Source organism: Amphibalanus amphitrite, unplaced genomic scaffold, assembly GCF_019059575.1.
Source record: "Amphibalanus amphitrite isolate SeventyFive unplaced genomic scaffold, NRLGWU_Aamphi_draft 000342F_arrow, whole genome shotgun sequence".
NCBI classification, from domain to species: Eukaryota; Metazoa; Arthropoda; class Thecostraca; order Balanomorpha; family Balanidae; genus Amphibalanus; species Amphibalanus amphitrite.
The window spans coordinates 374,998-397,500 of NW_024881837.1; the positions used below are offsets into that span (position 1 = coordinate 374,998).

General features: G+C 49.0%; 1 protein-coding gene across 2 annotated transcripts in view; it reads right to left on the minus strand.

Annotated features, from left to right (window-relative positions):
- The window catches only part of LOC122389034 (receptor-type guanylate cyclase gcy-5-like), a 66,725-nt gene extending 58,322 nt beyond the window's left edge, over positions 1-8,403 (minus strand). The window contains exon 1 of one of the 2 annotated variants that reach the window (XM_043380688.1): positions 7,979-8,403. The gene's annotated coding sequence lies outside the window, so the exon portion shown is untranslated. Of the gene's footprint in view, positions 1-7,104; positions 7,187-7,978 lie in introns of those variants that run through there. The other variant, XM_043380689.1, reaches the window with a different exon arrangement.
- Positions 8,404-22,503: the final 14,100 nt, after the last annotated feature.

Here is a 22,503-nt window from a genome sequence, read left to right on the forward strand (position 1 = left end):
AACTTCTCTTTGCCTTTTGCCAAAGTACCGCACCTATTTTTTGTCGTAGGTCGTCCAAATACATACCAATCGAAAGAGAATTTAATAGGCTTTCAATGAAGCGTGAAGGTGAGGGTATGTGGCCATGAACGTTCGACGCAGGGACAGTCAAACCCGAGCTTGGCTAGAAAATGATGCTGATCGAAGGTTAAACCGAGGCTGAAATTTTTCTTTGAGCCCCCGGTACCGCAGTTAAATATCATTTAAATTTGTTTTCAATGGCTGATTCATGTAGAGCTTGAACAGACGATTATTTTGAGCGTGAAGGTGGCTGTGCAGATGGTCACTGCAATGTCACTGCAGTGTCTTTTATGTAAATTTAGCACAATTTCCCTATGGCAAAGGGGTGAACTGAGGTACCACATTTAGGTCCGTGGCCGCAATCTGGGCGCTACGTTCCAGCATTTGTGCAGTAAAAAGTGAAATCTGTGAACTGTGGTGTTCGTGCTGTGAGTGAGGCCCGCTCTGGCCTGCGGGACGCACTAATCGTGCCTATACCCGCGGTCGAGACGCCTCCCTTCCCCTGCGCGCGCAATGTAAGTGGGCCAGACCTTTGCATGCACATGTGAGCAGATGTTTTGCGGTCGGTGTTTTTTTATATATAAATACATTTATTTGCCTTTAATTCAACTCTTTGTATTTTTAACTTAACTGATGGACATATATGGGCTGTAAAAGCTAATCTGGTTGGCGATCATGCTTTATTCGAATTATCTGCGTGATCGTGCAACTGCCATGATTGTTATGGTCAATGTGGAAATATTCGTCATACGGGCATGTTATACTTCTGGCTTGATGCGATGCACAAAACCATGTTCTTCCACATACGCAGCAGTTCTTGCTTCAAAGACTTATATGCTGACGGTGCACGATAGGTATACCTTATACCTCATGCATTTACCACATCCATTCGAAAATATGCACTTGGAATTGTCTCCAGTCAATAGTAATAATTACATACTACGTGATGTAGGTACGTGACCGTAATAAATACTAATGATTCCAGAAACTTCCGAATGGATGTGGTGTATGCATTCATCGATTATATAACCCATCAGTATTTCGTTTCTTGTCAGCGCAAGCCTTTGAGCAATAACTGATGCCAGTCATGATTTTGTGCACCACTTCCAGCCAAAAAATGCCTGTCCGTATAGAAAATATTTCCTGAATCAGTATCGTGGCAATTGAAAACGAACGCGAATCGTAAGTTCTTAAGGTTATCAACGCAAACAAAGCGATTGTAAGGAAGAACAAGTTCGAACTGAGCGTTAGTACACTTACTTGTTGACAATTTGTAAACTAGCAATGCCCAGTCAAAGGCTAGTTCATCAACAAACCAGGGGTTGTTGAACCGACAAGGAAACGGCTATGCCTATCCAGAAGTTGGTAGGTTCACAAGGCCCAGACTAGTACTCAACAAGGTGACGCCTATGCGAATTGGAACCAAACTTGTAGACAAACTGTTAGTTTGTTGGCCAACACGCCTGGGGTTGGTGAATCGACAAGGTGACGCCTATGCGAATTGGAACCAAACTTGTAGACAAACTGTTAGTTTGTTGGCCAACAAGCCTGGGGCTGGTGAATCGACAAGGTGACGCCTATGCGAATTGGAACCAAACTTGTAGACAAACTGTTAGTTTGTTAGCCAACAAGCCTGGGGCTGGTGAATCGACAAGGTGACGCCTATGCGAATTGGAACCAAACTTGTAACAAGGAGCCAACTTGTAGATTTGGTTTACAGTGTATACGGAACCGCGGCGACTGGGTCGTAGCGATGGCACGGTCAGCTGGCTGTCCGGCCGGCAGACAGGGCCACAGCGAGGTCGCGCGGAGCGCCCAAGGTCATCAGTCGTGTGTGCAGGCAATAGAACAGCCGACATTGCCATTACGGGGCAATAAATGGCGGCGTGGGCATGTGATATATTGCAGGCGCAGCAGACATGACCATGGAAATGGTAGTGGCTACTTGGTAATCGAGCATAGACCTGTATAACGACAAACGAGTGAATGGTGCGGCCATTTGGGTTCATTGATATCGAATTAGACTTTTACCGGCGTTATGTGGGTCAATACTACACTGAGCGTCGACATGGCATTGCGAAACTTCGTATCGAAGGATATACAGACTCTGGTGGTTCGGATAAAGGCGCTTGGTCCTTTTGCCCCTTTGCATTTCTGAGAGTCGAAACTGGAAAGAAATTCACCACAACCATCCAGAAGCAACTAATCAAAAGCAGCAATGAATTCTTACAACCGTATTATGCCTCAATCTCTAATCATATATGCTTGAAATATTGAGGCATGACTAATGATTGTTAAAATAAACAAACTCATCTTATTATCCACAATCCACTTTCTAGCACCTATTTAACCGCCAAGTGTCGTAGCAACCAAAATGTCAGTCTTACGAGAGTGACGCACCTGACAGAAACACGACAGATTGAACGTATAGGTCAGCTGTCCTGTCAAGTGCACCAACACACGATAGGCCACCCACAAGCCGCGGGGTAGCATGGCGTGATAGCACCGCAAAAATTACATAACAGTCAACAGGCAGTCTGGTCACACGACTGATAAAACGCTCACCCACAGCAGCGAACGCTGAGTAAAGTCACAGGCTCACAGCCCACCGGATATGCCCAATATCCGGTGGGCGGGCCGACAGCGATTGATGCAGATCAACAGGATGGATGAATCGTGCCGGCACAGTGCCAAAACGGCGACAAAGGGGAGTCGTTCAAAGAAGCAGTTGTTGAGTTTTTAAGTGTTATGAATGGTTTTCACTGTGCACAGGTGAAGTGAATACTGGCTGAAGAGATTGAACGGAAACCAGAACGAAACTAAGCACATATAAATTAGCCTGGTCGTTCAACACTTATCGCTGCTTTACATAGAACCAGCCCAGGACAAAACATGGCATCTTAAATCAATTATTTTCCCCAAATTTCAAGTGAAAAAATCAAGACTTTGGTGATCAGTAGAAGAATGCCGAAAATAAAACCTAAAGCCACACAAAGCGACATCGACCAAAACTTAGCCTGGACTAGCAGCGTTTGAAGTATTTCGTCAAACCATGTCATTATTGGACAATCACGCGATTATTTTCAGTGAGCCTGACGGAGTCAAAGTCCCGGTACACAAATGAAAATGAAAGTGCATCGAGAAACAAAAAGCCATTGAAGGATGTGGTCGTTCTTTTGATAAGCAGCATTCTAATCAAATTTGTTGCACTTAATTAGACGTTATACATACACGAGCAGCGAGTACGAGCGAGGCCGGACGTTTTCCAAACAGGAGAGGCCAACGTTGAGCTATATTGGCGGGCGTTAGCACACATAATCGACCGTTCGACCGGTGACCGCTCGAGAAGGCCTTAGGGCAACACGCTTGGCACCGCCTTTCTACATAGCAACAACACCGGAGTGGCTAACCCAATAGCAACAGCAGTGAATGGCCATAGTAACAGACTGACACTCACGGATGGCGGTAAGCTCACACCAAAGCGAAGAGTGGTGGGTGGGTGTATGTAGTACGCGACAGGTGGTGAGAGTTGCAGGAGTCGGACCGGACCTACCACAATGCAACGCGCTACTTTGTTAGGTCTGACGCATAGGCACGCTGACTTGCGTAAGCTGGCGTATGAAATAATCCGCACGAACACAAGTGAGTGCAGTTTCCGGTCTGTTTTGTAGTCATGCCGGGGGTTATTCAGCTACCAATGTCGAAGCCAGAGACGTGCTATTTTACGGAATTTGTGATAACATCGCTGCCACCGTGATAATTTGTTTAGCGTTTTGACAAGTTTTTTTTCTAAACGCTCGTTTTTATTCCTGCCTTTGTGAAGTTTTCCGTTGCTTCTAGGATTTATCCTGCAACGCATTCGATTCGAATTGGGCACAAGAATCCTGAGACATATTGAAAAGAAGATTCCGATGTAGGTCGAAGTGGATGGTCTTGATTTTCAGTGGCCAAACTACAACAACCATGATTCGTAACTCTAACATACATCTAACGAAATTGAGGTGTTATTTCTCAGAAGCACATACAATCTTCACCTCAGTGCCAGCCTGTCAGGCGCTCTCTAAAAATAGCCTAGATTTCAGGCTGTCTTCCGCTGGTGATAACATATGCCGCAGAGCCCGTAACCAATCCGCCGGCAAAAATGGAAAAGACAGTAATTACGCTCGTAGCATGCATGCCCAAGTCCAATATCCAGGTTAGAATGAATACAAATGACGCATCGGCAGATATGTTCGAGAGCTCAGACAAAGGCGATACGTGGTTGCGAAAGAGCAAATGGGTTCAAAAGAAGCTGGATTCAGCAAACCATCGCTTAGTACTACCGTTACATGGTGCGATGAAATATTAGAAGTACACACCTCGGGGCCTGTCAATTTCAAATGCTACAACACGGGAGCGCTGGTACTTCTTCAATCATCCAAGTCGACCTATATAAGAAGGTATAAAAGCAGCACAGCGTTGCCGGTGAAGCTCTCTGTGGCGTCCTACCTGTCTACCGCCGGCAGGGGACGTCGAGCACTGCTCGCAGTCCCGCTGGGAGAGATCCGAAACACGTTCGGACCGCCTGTCACGCCGGCAGACGCGGCCGAGACGGTCCCTAGGTGCTGACTCCGCCGCCGGCGTGTCACCCTCAGACGGTTACATGTATGTAGGAGCAGCTGCGACCACCGGCGACTAGGCGGAAAATCAGCGTGGGCCGTGGGGTGGCAACACAGCAGAGGATCATCGCAGGAGGACAGTGACGTGGCAGAGAGCCTCCGTAGCAGGGCGACGATACGGAAGAGATTGTCTGCATCGATATAAAAGAGCGGGACACAACAGACAATATCCGGACCAGAGCAGCAATACAACAGAAATATATGTAGGTGGACGGTGGTACAGGAGAGAATATGGAAACTGAAATGTCAAAGGATTGAAGACTGGGTCACAAACTAATAACCTTGGGGCCGAGCTATCAACAATATAGTGCAACACGGCGGGACATTAACGGATGTTTGCCTAAAACTAGCATCACTGAAGTGTGCATCCCAAGGTCAGCACTCAGCAGAACGAATATGCATTAGGCATTTCCCAACACCCATGCCTGGCAGTGGCCATGGCATTTACACCCTGATTTTCTCCACTGCCGATGTCGTGTGGCCATTATTTACCTCTGCGACAGCCGGTGACCTCCCGGCGCGGTTAAACCGTCCACCAGCAAGGAGAGCCGGTCCGGCGGCACCTTCGTTCGACACAGGGTTTACATTTGGTCCCGGGAGTGCAGGAGAGGAATGGTGTGGTCATGGGGGACGTCTTTGGTCACCGCCAGACGTCGGGAACACGTGCCACGCTCGCAGACCGAGACCCTGGTGCCCCGTCAGAGAGGCCCGCAGTATGTATTTAGGTAGGTATTTACTGCTGGGAACGTGAAGGCTGTTCACTGTTCAACTTTCTGTGTTCATGACGTACTGCTGCTCTCGACTGCACTGCACTGCACTGCTCTCTGCATTGCCGTGTGTTGCTAAAATGCTGGACCAATCAGAGTTGACGATCAGGGCTTTGGGAGGAGCTGAAAGGAGAACGTGACCAGTGGCGCACTTACAAGCCGTCATGGGATGGTCATCGGTGGCCAAATATGTGCCGGGGTCACGACATTTGACGTTAATTTCGGCAGAAGTACGCAGCGGTAGAAAAGGGACGAGCTATATACACAGCGCAATTGCGCACTGAAAACTACATCCCAATCATTGATTTTGTTATTTTCTGTCGATGCTGTCGCCGCATTATGTCTGGCCGTTCAGAGTTTGGTGGCAAAATAACGTTCGCATGTCACTCGCCAATAAAACTCGTAAAAGATCGAGCGCCATTTTAACAGACAGATACTAACTGCTCACTGAAACCTTAGCCGGGTCGTAGAGCCTATATACAGACGACTCTAGTTTAAGTAGGAGACATTATTCCTTAATTGTAAGCATTAGCTAACTCGGTTCTACTTGGTGACGTTTCGTCAGCTTCATTGATGGCGTAACTTGTGACATTATTTGCCCCAACCATTTCAAGTAACGGCAGTGAATTATGCTGGGATAGATGGCCGACGGACATGTCAGTTATAAACTTAAATGCTAAACGTTTCCATCTAGAATATGTAACTGAATCGCGCAAGTTTCTTTCGTGTGAGACGCGCGCTAGAACAATGTGACAAATGATCACGTTTTCCTTGTCGAACAAGGATGTGTGGCTACGGGAATTCAAAACATCGTCATGCACAAATGCATGCATTAGTGCTAAGGCCTGCAAACTGAACTGCCTAATTTGGTCGCGCAAACAGCTCCGATTGATACACGGTGAAATTTTGCGGGCAATGACCGATTAATGTGTTGTTAAAATGATCACATAAGCGGATGATATAGCCGTTCATACTCACCACCACAACTTAAACGAATATATTTTTATATAACTATAATGTCATTAGTGGCCTACAACACACCGCGAGCCACAACATTGACGTGAACACAAAGACATAGGCGGCGGAACGGGGAGGGCACCGGGGCACCGTGCCCCCTTTGATTTTTACATTTTAACATTAGCCCTATGGGCGTTGCATGGAAAGAATGGGACCAAAAGTCGGCAGTGCCCCCCCCCCCCTTAATTGAGGGTGTTCCGCCGCTACTGCACAAAAATACAAAGCGGCGCGGTTTTCCGATTGATGTTCACAAATGCGACCAAAACGGGTGCATGGGAAGCCCATTCCTGGGGCCGAGAGGAATCTCAATACAATGGAACATCACCCGGGGTGATAATACCAAATATATGTCACTTAGCTTTCGTATCACGACTTCTTTCAATGGATTGACGAGCCTTCCGCGTAACTTGGCGCGGGGATAGGTGATTTTGAGTGCCAGAAGGAAAACATTTCTGGCGCCCTATATCGAATGTCTGATTTGACAGACACACGATGCATCACGAGATCAAATTGAAGACGTGTTTTGTCTGTCGATACTCGATGATATTTTGGTGACAGTAAATCAATTTTAAATAAAGCTACTGAAGTCCGGTGCAGCATACCTTTTTCTCATATAAAGTAACAAGCCACCAAAACACAGCTTCGCAGTGCGGGCCAAAATAACACTAGACCACCCTAATTTTGTAACAAAACGGATCATCTTCGCGCAGTACAGCGCAAGCCAGTGGTGATAAAACAGACATGCATTCTAACGGTGGCAAAATAGACAGCTCCCAGCAAACCGTAACAAACCGTGACACACAGTCTCAGTGACTACACAGTCTCAGCACTGTAGACTGTGTAGTCACAGCACTGTAGTCTAGAGTGCACTGTAGACTGGACAGTGCACAACATTTACAGCCTCTCTGGTGCCCTGGTGCTGGGCCGCGCACCAGACGGCCGGCGGTTGGCCCCACGCTCCACAGTGTTTACATGGTGTCCAGAGGACTGGCCGGCGCCGCCAGTACACGCTAAACGCTGCCAAGGCATGTGGTGCCGTCAGCAGAGACCGTGTTCACAGCTAACACAGAGACGTGTGCAATGTGTACTGTGCAGTGCGATGTGCGGTGTGCAATGCAGGTCGTTGTCTGTCCTGCAGACAGACACAGCGATCACGTGTGGTTACCGATATGCAAAGCAAACATAGATGCTCTATTTGCATATCAATCATCACATATGGATAATACATGGCAAGCGTGCCATGCTGCGCTCAGTGTGTATTATGCCAGCCCGATGTGCGCCACAAATACGCTGTTACCCCGCTGAAACACTACACGTGTACCTACGCGGATACAACCTTGGTTATCGGCGGCGCCGATGGTATCTCGCCTGGCGCTGACGGGAAACTGTCTCTAACGATGGGTCATGGGTGGACGCCCACGTGCGAGGTGACCTCGACGGGCGTACTGGTACGGGCGGGCTGTCAGATGAACTCACCGTAGTGACACCGGGGTGATAGCCGTAGTCTCCTCCGTAGCAACGGACGGTCGTGTCAGAGGTCCTGTCGCCAAGCTGGACTCATTAGTGAAGCACTGCTGATGCTCAGAAGCCCATTCGGGGAAGTGTTGTTCCAATAGCTCAATCAGCGGAGGAAGTCAATCATGCTTCCTCACCGTAAACACAGACTTTCTCGGGTTTCACTTATCAGTATCGTGTTACAACGCTGCCTCCAGCACACCGCTCACAATGTCACGTTAGAGGATGTCCCAGGAGCAATCCGGCGGTGCCTGGATGGCAGACTGTTCCGCTAGACTCCAGAATGACTACACAATACACACATCACTCCCCAATACACACACACACACACCCGACCGCCTCGGGCGCAACTGACGGTCACGCCGGGCCCCAGCGCCGCTCGGCCCGGACAGCTGGCACCACAGACAGCCCACGGAGGCCGACTTTGGCCGGCTCATATTTTGGCGAGGCTGACGCGCGTACTTAAAATCGGTGTGAGTAGCCAGCATTAGTTGGACTTTTGGTGAGAATGGTGGGTGACATGTTCTTTTCAGCAATCACGCAAAGAAATTTTATGAGATATCAAATATGTGTAGGTACTCGTGCACTATATGTTCCGGGAGGGGGGGGGGGTTAAGTCGTGCCGTCTACATTTTACACACTCACAGGCACATGTTTTGGGGCACGACATCTGAAGTGGCTGCCTGTTGATGTCACCAGCTTGGCGGAACTCGTTGTTCAAACAAATCGCCGGTAGGTACACATTTACTGGCCTACTTTATTGGAATGTGTAATGAAAGCAGTCAGACGGTCACTAGCATTACGGGCCCAGCCGTGGCCTGTGGCTTATTTTGATGCTCCCTTCCCTGTCTTTTTTTCTTGTGAATGTCGCATACGTGCAGCGTGCTACGTGCCGCCACTTCTCACACGCATTATTACTTGTACACACCTTCTGTGAATATTCTATCACAATAGATCACCTTAGCTCAGCTCACCAGGTCACCGCAGGCAGGGGGCAAGGGAATTCTTTTTGATCTTATGGGGGCCTAATCCCGCATATGATAGATACGAGTGCAACCGTAGCTCCACTTTATACCCCTAAGGTCACATTAGGTCAAGAGAGGTCACCAAAATCATAGGCGGCGGAACGGGGGAGCACCGGGCACCGTGCCCCCTTTGATTTTGCCATTTTAACATTTGCCCTTTGGGCGTTGCATGGGAAGAATGAGACCAAAAGTCGGCAGTGCCCCCCTTAACCCTCGCCGGACCTATTGGTTTTCTACATACGCGCCGGCCGAGGGGAGGGGGGGCGGGTACGACCCCCCCCCCTCGCCGTTTCGCCCCTGGTGGAGCTAGCGCGTCGCGGAAAAAACGAGCGTGTGCGCCGTTACGAGACGGAGAGATTGGTACCCGATTTTAAGGTCCTAGGTCAACCGGTGACCTCTGAGGTCAGGTCAAGTGCCCCAAGGTACGGTTCAGTTTTTGGTGAATAACTCGCAAAAAACGGCCGCAGAGCGCCGATTTTGGCAGCATCGTGTTCGTCTCGCTCAGGCGCGTCGAATGATATACTTTTTGTCCGGGTCAGGTCAACTTGGGTTGTTGACCTCAGGTCAAGGTCAGGTCAGCACCCCCAGGTCACGAAGTTGGTCGAAAGAGGTCATGTTGCATATCATTCGAGTCGGCAGGTCTTCCTGAGTCCATTGGTGGCTTTCCCGACTCGCTAGCTCAATTTGATCAAGAGTTATTGACGAAAAACTAATATGACCTTGATGACGTCATAAATGACGTCACGCAAGGTCAACATTCAAAAGTGACGCATCTAACCTTGCAAGGAGGGCATCAAATCACGATTCTGTGTGCTTGAGATAGTTGGAGATCGTTCCCGGCGCCAGAATAGCAGTTTTCATTTTTCCCCATTGACTTATAATGGTGAGGTCACGAAAATGACCTGACCTCATATGACCTTTAGGAAAAATCCGAGATATACAAGTTGTGGGACTCATAATAGATACTAGATCCTGCAAGTTTCATTTCCCTGTGACATCTCCTCTGGCAGTGAGGGCGTTGCGAAGTTGCGACATCTGAAGACCGTGCAGAGGTTCACTTATGACGTCATAGGTCAGTGACCTGACCTGACCCAAAAATGCGGTTGTTGTCAAAAGATCCGGCTTGGATCAAAGGTCAGGTATGCCAAGTTTCAGCTCTCTATCGCCAGCGTGTTCGGAGCTATCGCGAAAAACCCTATGGAAGGGGGGCGGCACCCGCCCCCCCCCCCCTCGGCCGGCGAGGGTTAACCCGCGCGGGGCTGGGGTCTCCAGCCGAACGCGCGGGGCTGGGGGGGGGGGGTAAATTTTACCCCCCCCCCCCCGCCCCCTCTGTTATCTCCCGAACTAATGGTCCGATTTGGAAAATTCAAACGCCAATCGAAAGATCTCATCACGACCAGCTAAAAACATGTACTTAATTTAAAGTTTGAGGTCAAGGTCAAGGTCAGGTCAAGGGTACAAATTGCAAGTTCCTACAGTATCGGCCTTGCACCGTAGTTGCCGAAGAATGGAGTCATGGACTAAGACTGATTGCCCAAAACATGTTCTTAGGCTACCAAGACAATATTCGTTACATACAATATCATTCAGAGGTCAATGTCAAGGTCAGGTCAGGTCAGGTCAGGTCACCAAAAACAAAATATAGAAAAGGGCATGTGCGACACATGTTTTATGGGTCATTTTACGTATAGAATTTAATAGGCACACTCAATAAGTGATATGGACCACCTCTGGATGAATCTCAGGTCGAGGTCAGGTCAAGGTCAGGTCAAGTGAGGTCAAATTTTGAAGTTGGTTGTTAAGGCCTAAAAAGGTGTCTATCTGATGCAGTTTTTCACGTCGAATCGAATGGTGCTATTTTAGTTTCCGTACGAGGTCTAGAACTTTCAAAAAAATCATTTTTCAAAATTTTTGTGTGTCGTGACGTCATAAAATTTTGAATAACTCCCACATTTTTTAAACCGATTCTTCTAAAAATTGGTATGTAGGTCCACATAGACCACTTCTCTGACATATGTTCCGGTTTTTTCGATACACTCAAAATTCTGGATTTTATAATTATTTTCCAAAAAAAGTCAGTTTTTTGGAAAAATTTGGGCCAAAATCCATCATTTTTTAAAAACCGGGATGGCCATTTGATAGACAAAGTAGAATTACGCATAATCTTTTTGTTACGTCTTGATTCCTTTAAAAATAAAGATGTTAGCGGCGTTTGAAATTTTGCCGTTTTTGAGGCGAAAATGGCGAACATGACGTCACTAAAACGTCAATTTCTCAAACACTTTCCGACGGATTTCGCTCAAATTTTCAGGGAACGTTGACTGTTGCCTAAGCAAGTGCACGCATTGTGTGCAAGTTATGACCTGCGAATTTGATAGGTCAGGTCACCAGGTCACTTTGAATGACCCAACCTTAACCCTCGCCCTGGCAGGGGGGGGTCGATGCGACCCCCCCCCTAAGGTTTTTCGAAGATAGCGTAAAAACGGCGGCGCGCAGCGCCGCCAAATTTGGCACAGCCTATGGGGCAACCTTTTTACATATGACCTGAAAATTTCAGGTCCGGGTGACCTTGGGTCAGGTCACCAGGTCAGAAAAACCGGTACAAGGTCATGGTCAAATTTCAATTTTCTTTTTGCACCTGTCCAACTCACAGTTTTGCACTGATTTCCTTCAAACTTTCAGGATGTGCTAAGTTCACCGAGTTGTATAACATATAGTTCGGGTTTTTTGAGGTCACTGACCTGAGGTCAGTTAGAGGTCATTACGTCGTAATGTTAAGCCTATGGGAAAATACTAAATTCGGAAAATACTGGAGATATCCGCTTTGTTCTATCACTTTTGTGCTTTGAAACCACAGTACTTAACAGCAGGTCACTTGGTGCTTCTTTGTTTGGTGTACTTATCCATGGGTCAGGTCAAATGAGGTCAACTGAGGTCAAATGACGTTTTTGCTAATAACTTGGCACATAATGACGCTAGAGCTTCGAAAATGGTATCATTGTGTTCCTGGTGATCAGCTGAATCGAATGATATGCAATATGATGCAATTTGGTTAACTTTAACTTAATTCATTAATTTAAGTTTACTTAAAATTTAAGAAAAACTTTAAGTACACTTAAGCAAGCTAAAAAGTATATCAATCGACGCGCCTGGACGTGCTGAGTTCACTGGTGCTTTTCTTTTTGCTCTATCTTAATTAGATCAAAAGTTATAAGCGAAAAACTTTTGACCTGTTTTTAGCGAAATTTTTACATTTATACCCCCCAAAACCCCCCTAAATATTGACCTAGAGCAACCAAATTTGCACAGGGGCGAGAACTCCAGGGGGCCCACCTACCTACCAAATTTGGTGTTTCTAGGTGCCATAGGAGCCAATCGCGAGGGGGGGGGTTCGCATCGACCCCCCCTGCCAGGCCGTGTTATGAAAAATGCCCTGCCAGGGCGAGGGTTAAATCTCTTTTTGGAAAGATGTCACTGTGTCAGAGTCACAGTAAATGATCGATTCGTTTGAAAGTTGCAGGATAGCCATATTGCCTACAATTTGTTTATCTCATGCTCTTCTTTTGAATGAAAACATCCTCAAACATCGGGATACAGGTAAACATGACACAAATTGCACCCGTGATCCCTTTTTATACTCCTAAAGTCATCTCAGATCATGAAACGTCTCCAAATGTTTTCGTTTCCATCGTTTCCATCGTTTCCATTTGGTGTTGTACCTCGGTTGGAGGTTCAACTTTGCTCTAAAGCGAGTTAGCGGGAACGAAAGAGGAAGTTAGTCCGTGCTGTTAGGGGCCCATTCTACTCCATGCAACTCAACTTCCTGGACCCAGAAACAAATTTCGTGCTGGGGCATTCCACGATAGATCGACCAAAGCCGTACACTCTCATATTTTATTTTTTGCTTAAAATTGGTCTAATGGGTTGTGATGGGTTGGGAAGCCAGCTGTAGCAAGGATTTTTTTCTTCGAACAACAGTTTCCGAGATATAGCCTCGGGCAATTCCTTGAGGTCACGCTGCGTTTGGCGGCCTATAACTCAGAAACTGTTGGTTTTCTATGATAAAAACTTAATACAATTCAAATCATCATCAACCAACAAACATTTTGGCTATCTCGGATCTTCATTTTTGAAAATTTTGATCACGTGACCTCTTGACCTGTTTTTCGAAGAGTGACCTTGATATTTTCCACACTGAAAGTTGTAATTTTGTCTGATGACAATTAAAGCTTTATCAATTGTTATTCATATGCGATAATGAAAAAGTGGCTTTCGGCCTGCGTTGACCTCAGGTCAGGTCATTTGTGTGACCTGTCCTTTATAAGTCAGTGGAAGAATTATCGGTTACCACCGAAGCACATCTGACCGGTTCAAATACTTTTGAATCATGTTGAACTAGGCTATTATTGATGACACTGGTGCTCAGTGACCCACTGAAAGGTCATCCGAGGTCACCCGTTGAACACACGACAATAATTTTCCTTTTTTGGCTGTACCTTTTGATCTAATAGAGAAAGAGACGTGGAACAGGCAACATTGTGTTTTGTTTGGCCTAGCGCCAGTTCTCTTTGAATTTCGATATCGATGACCTAAGGTCAGGTCAATTTCTTGACCACCCCATTAACCCTCGCATGTGTAGGGAGGGGGTCGGATGGACCCGCCATGGTTTTTCGCAAATAACTCGCGTAAAAAGCGGCCGATCGCGACGAAACTTTCAGTACTCTCGCATTGATCAATTTTACACCTACCCTGAAAATTCCATGACCCTGACCCAAATGACCTTTGACCTGTGACCTCTTTTCCGAGACCATGTTTGGCCAGAATCGCGATTCCGCGTATGTCGGCTCGCATTAGCCGCGCGTTTGCAAGCTTTTCGTGGTTTCAAACGTTCAAACATGTGATTTGATGTTGCTCCCATGCATTAGGGTGGGTGTCAAGGTCACCTGAAGGTCAGGTCAGGTCATTGACCTTTGGTGACCTCGGTTCACTTTTTCGAGTTTTACATGTTTCTAGGCTAGTTTTTGGAGCTGAATTCGAGTTTAGCAACCATTTGAACATTTACGAAGTAGTTTTGGTGACTTCGTAACATGTTACGAAGCTGTCAGAGGCGGTTGACACGTACTACGAATACCCGTCACGACGCCTACTGGTTGACCTGACCTGACCTGACCCGACCTGGTCTAAATGCTTTAAGACATCATCTGTGATCAAAACTAACACGATATTCGTGATCACCGTCCCGAAAAAAAACCCTTAGCAGCCACACTACGACTTTCTAACAGGTCCGGATTTTCCCGATCTTGGGTCATTGACCTGACCTGACCTAATCAGGAGGGGCCTGGAAGTTGTTAGAGGGCTCCCCAAAAGATGTAACTTTCTACCCTTAGCCCTCGAAGCCATCGCAGTTCAAGCTGGTTCGTCAATCGTCATCGTGCTGTGTGCTTTCTGGCGGATGAAGTCGGAATTAGTAGTTCTCAGCTCAGCCACGTGAGTGCATAGCGCTAGGGAGGCGTTAGCCGGGGCTGGGCCGGAGCTACTGATTCGAAAGAAAGACAACTGGCTTTAGAATTTCCGATAGTGTCAATGGTGTTTGGCGTCATCAGTTACCTTCATCCTCTGAGACTCCCTCTCTGTCCTGTCCCAAGGGAAACGGCTCAGTCGCTGGGGATATTTCAGTTTCAGTTCATTTATTCACGCTAATCCGCTTTCGCGGCTTTTCATTAACGCAGTGTCATATAACGTAAAAACGAGTAGTTATAGATAAATGAGCATACACACATACATTCGTACAAAACATCGCAGAACAGTTGCCATGTCAGTGTCAGTGATAAATTGTTATGCTGCCTGCTTCAGAAGTAAAAATCTTCTGAGCGCATATTTAAAAGATGTTCGGCCGTCATAAATTTCACAAAACTGGTTTTACTCGTCCACGCCCCCGTACACCAGTTGTCTCCTACCCGCCTCGGTACGTATTCGCGGGAGACGTAGTCGGCCGGCATTCCGCGTGTCGTGGCCATGGCCGGCAGCGGTGACCAACGTGCTCGCGATCTCGCTTGGGTGGCCGGACTCGACAATGCGTCGCACACCACACACCCTGTGGTACAATACCAGGTTGTCAGCCGTCAACCATCTTAAGCTGCGCAACACGTCGGATACATGGTCTCGCCTCCGTCGGCCACTTATCACACGAGCGCAGAAATTCAGTACTTTCTGCAGTCGACGCCGCTCTATAGCTCCGCAGGTGCCATACACGGAAAGGCAGTAACGCAGAGTTGATACTACTAACGAGGTCACGATTGGTTTCATGGTCAGTGTTGGTAATACATGCCTCGCGTGGTTTAAGGCCAGGAGTGATCCGGTACACTTTGAGACGACATGGTTCACATGAATATGGAAAGTTAAGTGCTTGTCCATTACAACGCCTAGATTTTTCACAGTTTCGGACTCGTGCATAATAGTCCCAGCGAACCGGATGCTCACGGGAGGCATATCTCGCAGCATCTGTCGGGTGCCAAACACTATCATCTGGCTTTTTGTCGCATTCACCTTCATATCATTAGCGCAGAACCAGTCAAACAGCTTTGACAGTGCACGTTCCATCTTCGATATTAATTGACTCAGATTCGTTTTTTTGCCGGTCACTAAAATCTGCGTATCATCTGCGAACTGAACAATGCTGACTTCAGGAACATTCAGGCACATATCATTGGCGAAAATGGCGAATAGCAAACAGCTGAGGGAACCGCCCTGATACACACCGGATGTGATGGGGAGCGTCTTTGAGTATGTGTATGAGCCGTCTGTATGTCGCATTTTTACTTGTTGTGAATGTCCGCGCAGGTAATCGCTTAGCCATGGAGCGTCAATATTGTAAAGGCGAAGCTTTGCAAGCAATTTGTCGTGACAAATTACGTCGAAACACTTTGAAAGGTCGAGCAGTACTAAAATGGATATTTCGCCACTGTCCATCGCACGGTACACTTTGTCGGTTATCACAGATAAGGCGGTTTCGGTGGAACGATTTCGCCGGTAGCCATGCTGTGCGTCAGTAAATAAATGATGATCGTTAAAATACTCGGCGAGCTGACCCTGTACTACACGTTCGCAGACCTTCATAATGGCTGGTAACATTGATATAGGCCTCGTGTTACACGGTTTGTGGCTGTCTGAGCTTTTTGGTAAGGCGTTAACTAATGCGTGTTTCCAAGTCGCTGGCACTATTCCGGTCTCAAGACTACAGTTGACAATATCTACTAGTGCTGGTCCTGCACCATGAAAAAATCGTCTAAACATGTCGACACTTACTCCTTCTAAGCCTGTGTGACTTGACTTGTTCATAGAGCTTACAATACTATACAGGGTATCTAAACCGACAGAGTGCAGTCGAAAAACGCAGGACATCACACGCGGGAGTAAACTCGGTATCGCCGTCTGCGGCGCCGGCACACTGGCCGCCGTTGTCGGACCCACACGCACGTAGTACTCATTGAGAGCGTCCGGTGTGCAGGCCGGCGGGGCAGCGGCGGTACCCTTCCCCGACCCAATGACTGGCCGCAGCAGGCGTGCACCGTGAGCAGCGCCACCGGGAATGTGGCGTCAGCTGATTGATGCGTGTGCTGCTTTTGAACAGTTGCGTACGGTACATATCGTTCACATTAAAAATTAACCAATGTTTCAAATTCTATTATTATAAATTGACACTTTATATTATTACATTGTGTCAAAATATAATCATTATAATGTGTTATTCAATGTATAATCAAGTAGCTATCAAAAGGCTTAAATTATAAATTGAGTCTTTACCAGTAAATAGAAATAGCATATTATCCGCGTAGTAAAGCATAGGCGTATTTGTGAGAAAATGGATAGAATTGAATTAGGCAGAGTCGCTTTCCTGGTTGATCTAATTTTGGCATCGCTCCTTATTTTACATCCGCAACTATATATCCCTGATGCCGAATATCCAGCGGCAGGCATAGACACAACACTTACGGCAGGGACTTTGATGCAAAACTGCTTCTGTAAATAAAATAACTCTGAAATGGTGCTGGTTGTCCACCTATTATCTCCAGTGTAAATGAAGGCCGAGAGAACGCGCTTTCTGAAAGTTTTAATTATATGACATCCCGGCGTACTGTACGTCGTCGTGAGCGACGTTTCACGGCCGCTGCTAGCACCCTCCCACCACACGCAGCGAAATCGGTTTCCACCATTAGAGTTCAGTGGTTTCCACATACATTTAAGAACTCGGACGCTCCAATATTGAATGACGTTAGCTGGTCTCTAAACCCAATGCAGTGACTTGTCTCAGACTTAACCTGACATCGACGTGACTTGTTGACCTACTGATGGAGAATGCACCAAAAAAATCTGTCTCGACCATCCATTCGGAAGTTTGATGAGGAGTCAAAAATCTGCATCCCTCCCAGCGATTCGTATATTCATCTCAATGCTTCAAGAAGTCCGGGTTAAAAATATGCGCACAAAACACACATTAACGACTTTAAAACGGAAACAAGCTTCACCACTCACACGCAAAACTGAGGCGAAACTTGAGCTGTCATTAATTGTATAAATGATAATGTGAATTTACCACGAGCACAGAGTAGTAACCAACAGCGCAGAACCAACATGCTCGGTCCGAACTCAGCTCTGCAAATATCAGTTCTCACCGCGCCAAACAGTCTCACAAACGGCAAATAACCGAGGTTACCACGATCACGAATGTGAATGATCATTGATCACCAATACCATAAAAGTCTTGCGGCACGCCGCCGCCGGCTCCCGCCACAGCCAGCGCAGGGGCGCAGCACACAAAGCGAGGCCACGCTAAAGTCTTGCGGCACGCCGCCGCCGGCTCCCGCCACAGCCAGCGCAGCGGCGCAGCACACAAAGCGAGGCCACGCTAAAGTCTTGCGGCACGCCGCCGCCGGCTCCAACCACAGCCAGCACAGCGGCGCAGCACACAAAGCAGGGCCACGCTAAAGTCTTGCGGCACGCCACCGCCGGCTCCCGCCACAGCCAGCACAGCGGCGCAGCACACAAAGCGAGGCCACGCTAAAGTCTTGCGGCACGGCGCCGCCGGCTCCCGCCACAGTCAGCGCAGCGGCGCAGCACACAAAGCGAGGCCACGCTAAAGTCTTGCGGCACGCCGCCGCCGGCTCCTGCCACAGCCAGCACAGCGGCGCAGCACACAAAGCGAGGCCACGCTTAAGTCTTGCGGCACGCCGCCGCCGGCTCCCGCCACAGTCAGCGCAGCGGCGCAGCACACAAAGCGAGGCCACGCTAAAGTCTTGCGGCACGCCGCCGCCGGCTCCCGCCACAGCCAGCACAGCGGCGCAGCACACAAAGCGAGGCCACGCTAAAGTCTTGCGGCACGGCGCCGCCGGCTCCCGCCACAGTCAGCGCAGCGGCGCAGCACACAAAGCGAGGCCACGCTGAAGTCTTGCGGCACGCCGCCGCCGGCTCCCGCCACAGCCAGCGCAGCACACAAAGCGAGGCCACGCTAAAGTCTTGTGGCACGCCGCCGCCGGCTTCCGCCACAGCCGGCGCGGCACACAAAGCAGGGCCACGCTGAAGTCTAATCACCAGGATGCACGTACAGGCGCGCACGCTTGGCCTCCCGGCTGCAGGTAGGCTGCTCCTTTCGGAGACGTTCTCTGTCGCCGATGAGGCGCCGGATCTCACGTACCCGCAGCTGCGTCCTAGTCATAGCGTACTTCCTCAGTACGTATGGATGCAGCTGCGGGAACTTCAGCGCAGCAGCCTCGGCAAGTCGCCTAACGACGCCGGGGCCGCGGTCGACATCTCCTCCGTGCATCGTGGTGAACAGCACCTCCAGCTGCTCAACCTCATCGAGCCACCGCGCGCTGGGCACCGTGAGGCCGCCGCGGCTGAGGGTGTCAATCCAGGCGTAGCGCTCGTCACGGGGTACCTCGCTGGCATCGGACGTGATCTTGCCGAGCGTGCTGTCCACTGTGGCGCACTTAGCGGCCACGTACCCCGCGACGTACGCCAGCGCCTGCCTGGAGAGACTGGCGACACCGGTTGCTCCAGAGGGAAGGCTTGCAGGTGGCGGCGCGGCGCCGGCGCTGGCTGCGGGTCCCGGACACGGCTGGCGGGCGGTCACCAGGTTCTCCACCGCGGTGACGTCCGCGTCCGGCACCTCTGGCTCCACTGGCGGCTCGTGGTCCAGGTCCAGCGTCGTGGCGCTCAGGTAAGTCGGCTCCTTCTCCTCCAGCAGTACTGAGGCCCCGGACTCGCGCGGGTCATCGTGGGTTGCGGCGGCCACTGTCGGCGCAGCTCCTATGAGGAGCAGGCGGAGGCGGTTCTTGGCCTCCACTGCCGTGGGGTTGGTGTTCGCCGCACCCATGCCTCTCAACTGAAATAGAAACAGTGGTTGGTAAAATACCTAAAAAAAGACTCGATTAGGTGGGCATTAAAGGTGCGGGGTATAACTTAACCACTGTGACAACAGGTCTAATATTTATTGTTTTTTACCATTACCGGGTCACCCAGTGAAATCAAAGAAGTGAAACAAAACATAGTTTATCAGAGTGAGGTAATTAAAGTCTATTATAACACAAAAGAGGTGAGTGTGAGTGGGTAACACTTAATATATATAAAAAAGACCAATGTCTTCATTACGAGTAAACCATGAATGTTTATTGTTTAAGGATAGAAAAAATGCCGTCAAAGTACTTATATACACAACCCAGATATGTAGTAAGCTACACATTCGGGCGAGACGTATTAAAACAAATTAAAATAAATTTCAAGGCTAGATACAATACCAGGACAAAGGGCTTTGCGTGATAGTCTATGTGCATATTGCTCTTAATGTTTACCTGCATAAAAAAAGAAAGAAAGAAAGAAAAGAATCGCCCGTGTTTTATTTGAGTTGCATCAAAATGTGTGACTGATGTTAGAATGCTTACCTGCGAGAAGAAGTTTTCGACGCAGTCCTGATTGAGCCGGGAGGTCAGTAGGTAGCTGAGCCCGTGATGCCGCTGCACAGCGCTGTACAGGCCGCGCAGAGCGGTGGAGGACATCACGAAGCCCTTCTGAAAGGGCAGCATCGAGTTGCTGCCGACCACGCGCGCGTCTCGCATCACCTTCGTGAACTTGAGGAGGCAGGAGTACTGGTCCTCGATGGTATGGGCCAGCCCAAACGCCGACCGGTGTAGTTTGCCGTCCGACACGTGGCGGGAGTTGAACGTGTCGAAGGCTTGGTCGACGAGGGCGATGAACTCCGCCTCCTTCCGGTACCGGTCACCGAAGATGTGCGAGACCGCCTTGGCCACGCGCTCACTGAGGAGCTGGGCGGCCAGGTACACGCGCTGGCATTCCTGACCCCGCACCTGCGACACACGGGGAACCAAAGGAGTAATAAATAATGACGTTGGTTGACTTTTTGTTGGTCAACATTCAGGCTCACTGAAGGGCCAAATTTCGTAAATTTTTAACTTGTTTCCAATGACGAGATAAATTTTTGACTACAGTTAACACACACTATAATGTGCTACACTATCACAGCTTTGCATCAAATGTAAAAAGACATTGCTTTTCAGCGTCACGGAATTAATCATCCAAGTTGATGGCACATATCATTCATAATGCTGCTGGTTATGGTAATTAACATTGATAACTTGCTCACCGTGATGTGCTTCCACTTCAGAAAGTGGCATAGCCGAAACTCAGAGTTATCTTTCTCCAGAAGGTTGCAAAAGACCTTCTTGTCGATGACAGGGCCGCCTGGCAGCTGGAGGCCTTGCCGGAGAATGTGATTGCGGAGAAGCTTTAGGAGGTGTGGCACGTCCGCGAAGGTGAAGATTTTTCTGCAGAGTGAAACGGAACGAAGTTGCCGTCAGCTAGCATTTACACGGAAATTAAGCTACAATTTTAGTGGTTTTCGAAAGGCTGAATGCCGGTACCAAGGCCATCAAGACAATCGTTGCCAGCGGCATGACATACATGACATATTTGGTTTCAATGCAACATGAATGAAGAGTTGCTGTGGCTACATAAACTTGCTACACAACATCGAAATATAAGCTTATTTATGGTCTCCCTAGAAATTAGTGTCCGAAGTTAAAAACCGATGAATAAGAAAGTTAGAAAAGTTGACTTACCGGCTGGGGTCGCACGGATGGGCAAAGAACCCGTCCTCCGGGTCGATGCCCAGTCCGTCAGCGGCCTTCGGCGACCACAGCAGCTTCCGGTTGGCCGGCCCCAGGTCGCACACCATGGCGACGACCACGTAGCCGGCAGACTCCACGGCGGCGATGATGCGGTGGAGAAGGTCCTTGGTGACGTCCTTGTTGTAGTCGAAGAAGACGGGCTGCTTCCAACGACTGCACAAGGAGCGGACCATCACCACCTGCATCTTGTCGTTGGGGCCGTAGACCGCGTCGTCCGTGGAGTCGTACGCCACGCGGGGATCGATGGTGATCTCGTCGAAGGACATGACGAGCAGCCTCTCATGCGACGTCATGGTGTCTGCGGACGAGCGCATGATCTGCAGAGCCATGTCCAGGATCCCCGGTGACGTCCGGAAGCCTCGAGTCCAGCGGCGGAGGGTGGAGAGTCCAGGCAGCGGGAACTGGAACTTGTCCTTGAGGAGCTGGTAGCACTTCCTCGAGCAGCAGCGGATCACCAGCGCGCGGACGATGTCCTGCTGCTCCCAGTTCACGCGCCGCCCGGTCCGCAGGGTGGTGAGCTGGCGGTCGGAGAAAATCCCACCAAGCGCGCTCTTCAGCTGGGTGACGGCGTCCTCCGCGTCGCTTAGCTGTGTGCGCAGCCGCTTCTCTTCGGCCCTCCAGCGGCGCTCCTCGGCGCGGTGTCGCCGACGCTCGCGGCGCAGTTCGGCCGTCAGCTCGCGCTTCTCTGCCTTCAGTGAGGCGCAGCGCCGCTGGCTGATGGTGAGATCCCCCTTCCACAGGCGGCAGTGGAGAGGCGTCCTCACGGACGGCGGCCTGTGAAAATAATCGTAGGTGGTAAAGGTGTGTTGCTGTGCAGTAGAAATGGTCGATATCGAAAGCAGATTTAAATCCAAAGAGCTTTCGATTGTTACCATTTCTGTACATTTGTTATTTCACAGAACAGTATGACACAAGTGCAGATCTGCACGGTGTCCAAGAATTACCCGAATATCTTATCCTTAGCTTATGAAAGATGGCTAAGCCGATATGCACAGTGAACTTACCGATCATATCCGGGCCGCCGAGAAGACGGCGTGTGACCACTGGCGTTGGACCTGGCGGCGAAAAAGATAAGAGGGATCAATCACAACGGCTGGCAGTTGGCAAAAGCAAAATAAATGCAAGATGACAAAGCCTTTCACTTCGACAAGGGCACGAAAATTCCGGCGCGCACAGTCTGGTACGTCTTAACAGTACCATTTGGTCATATGGTACATATGAGGTAAAAATTGGTGTAAAAAGTTGGTGCATATGGTTTAAA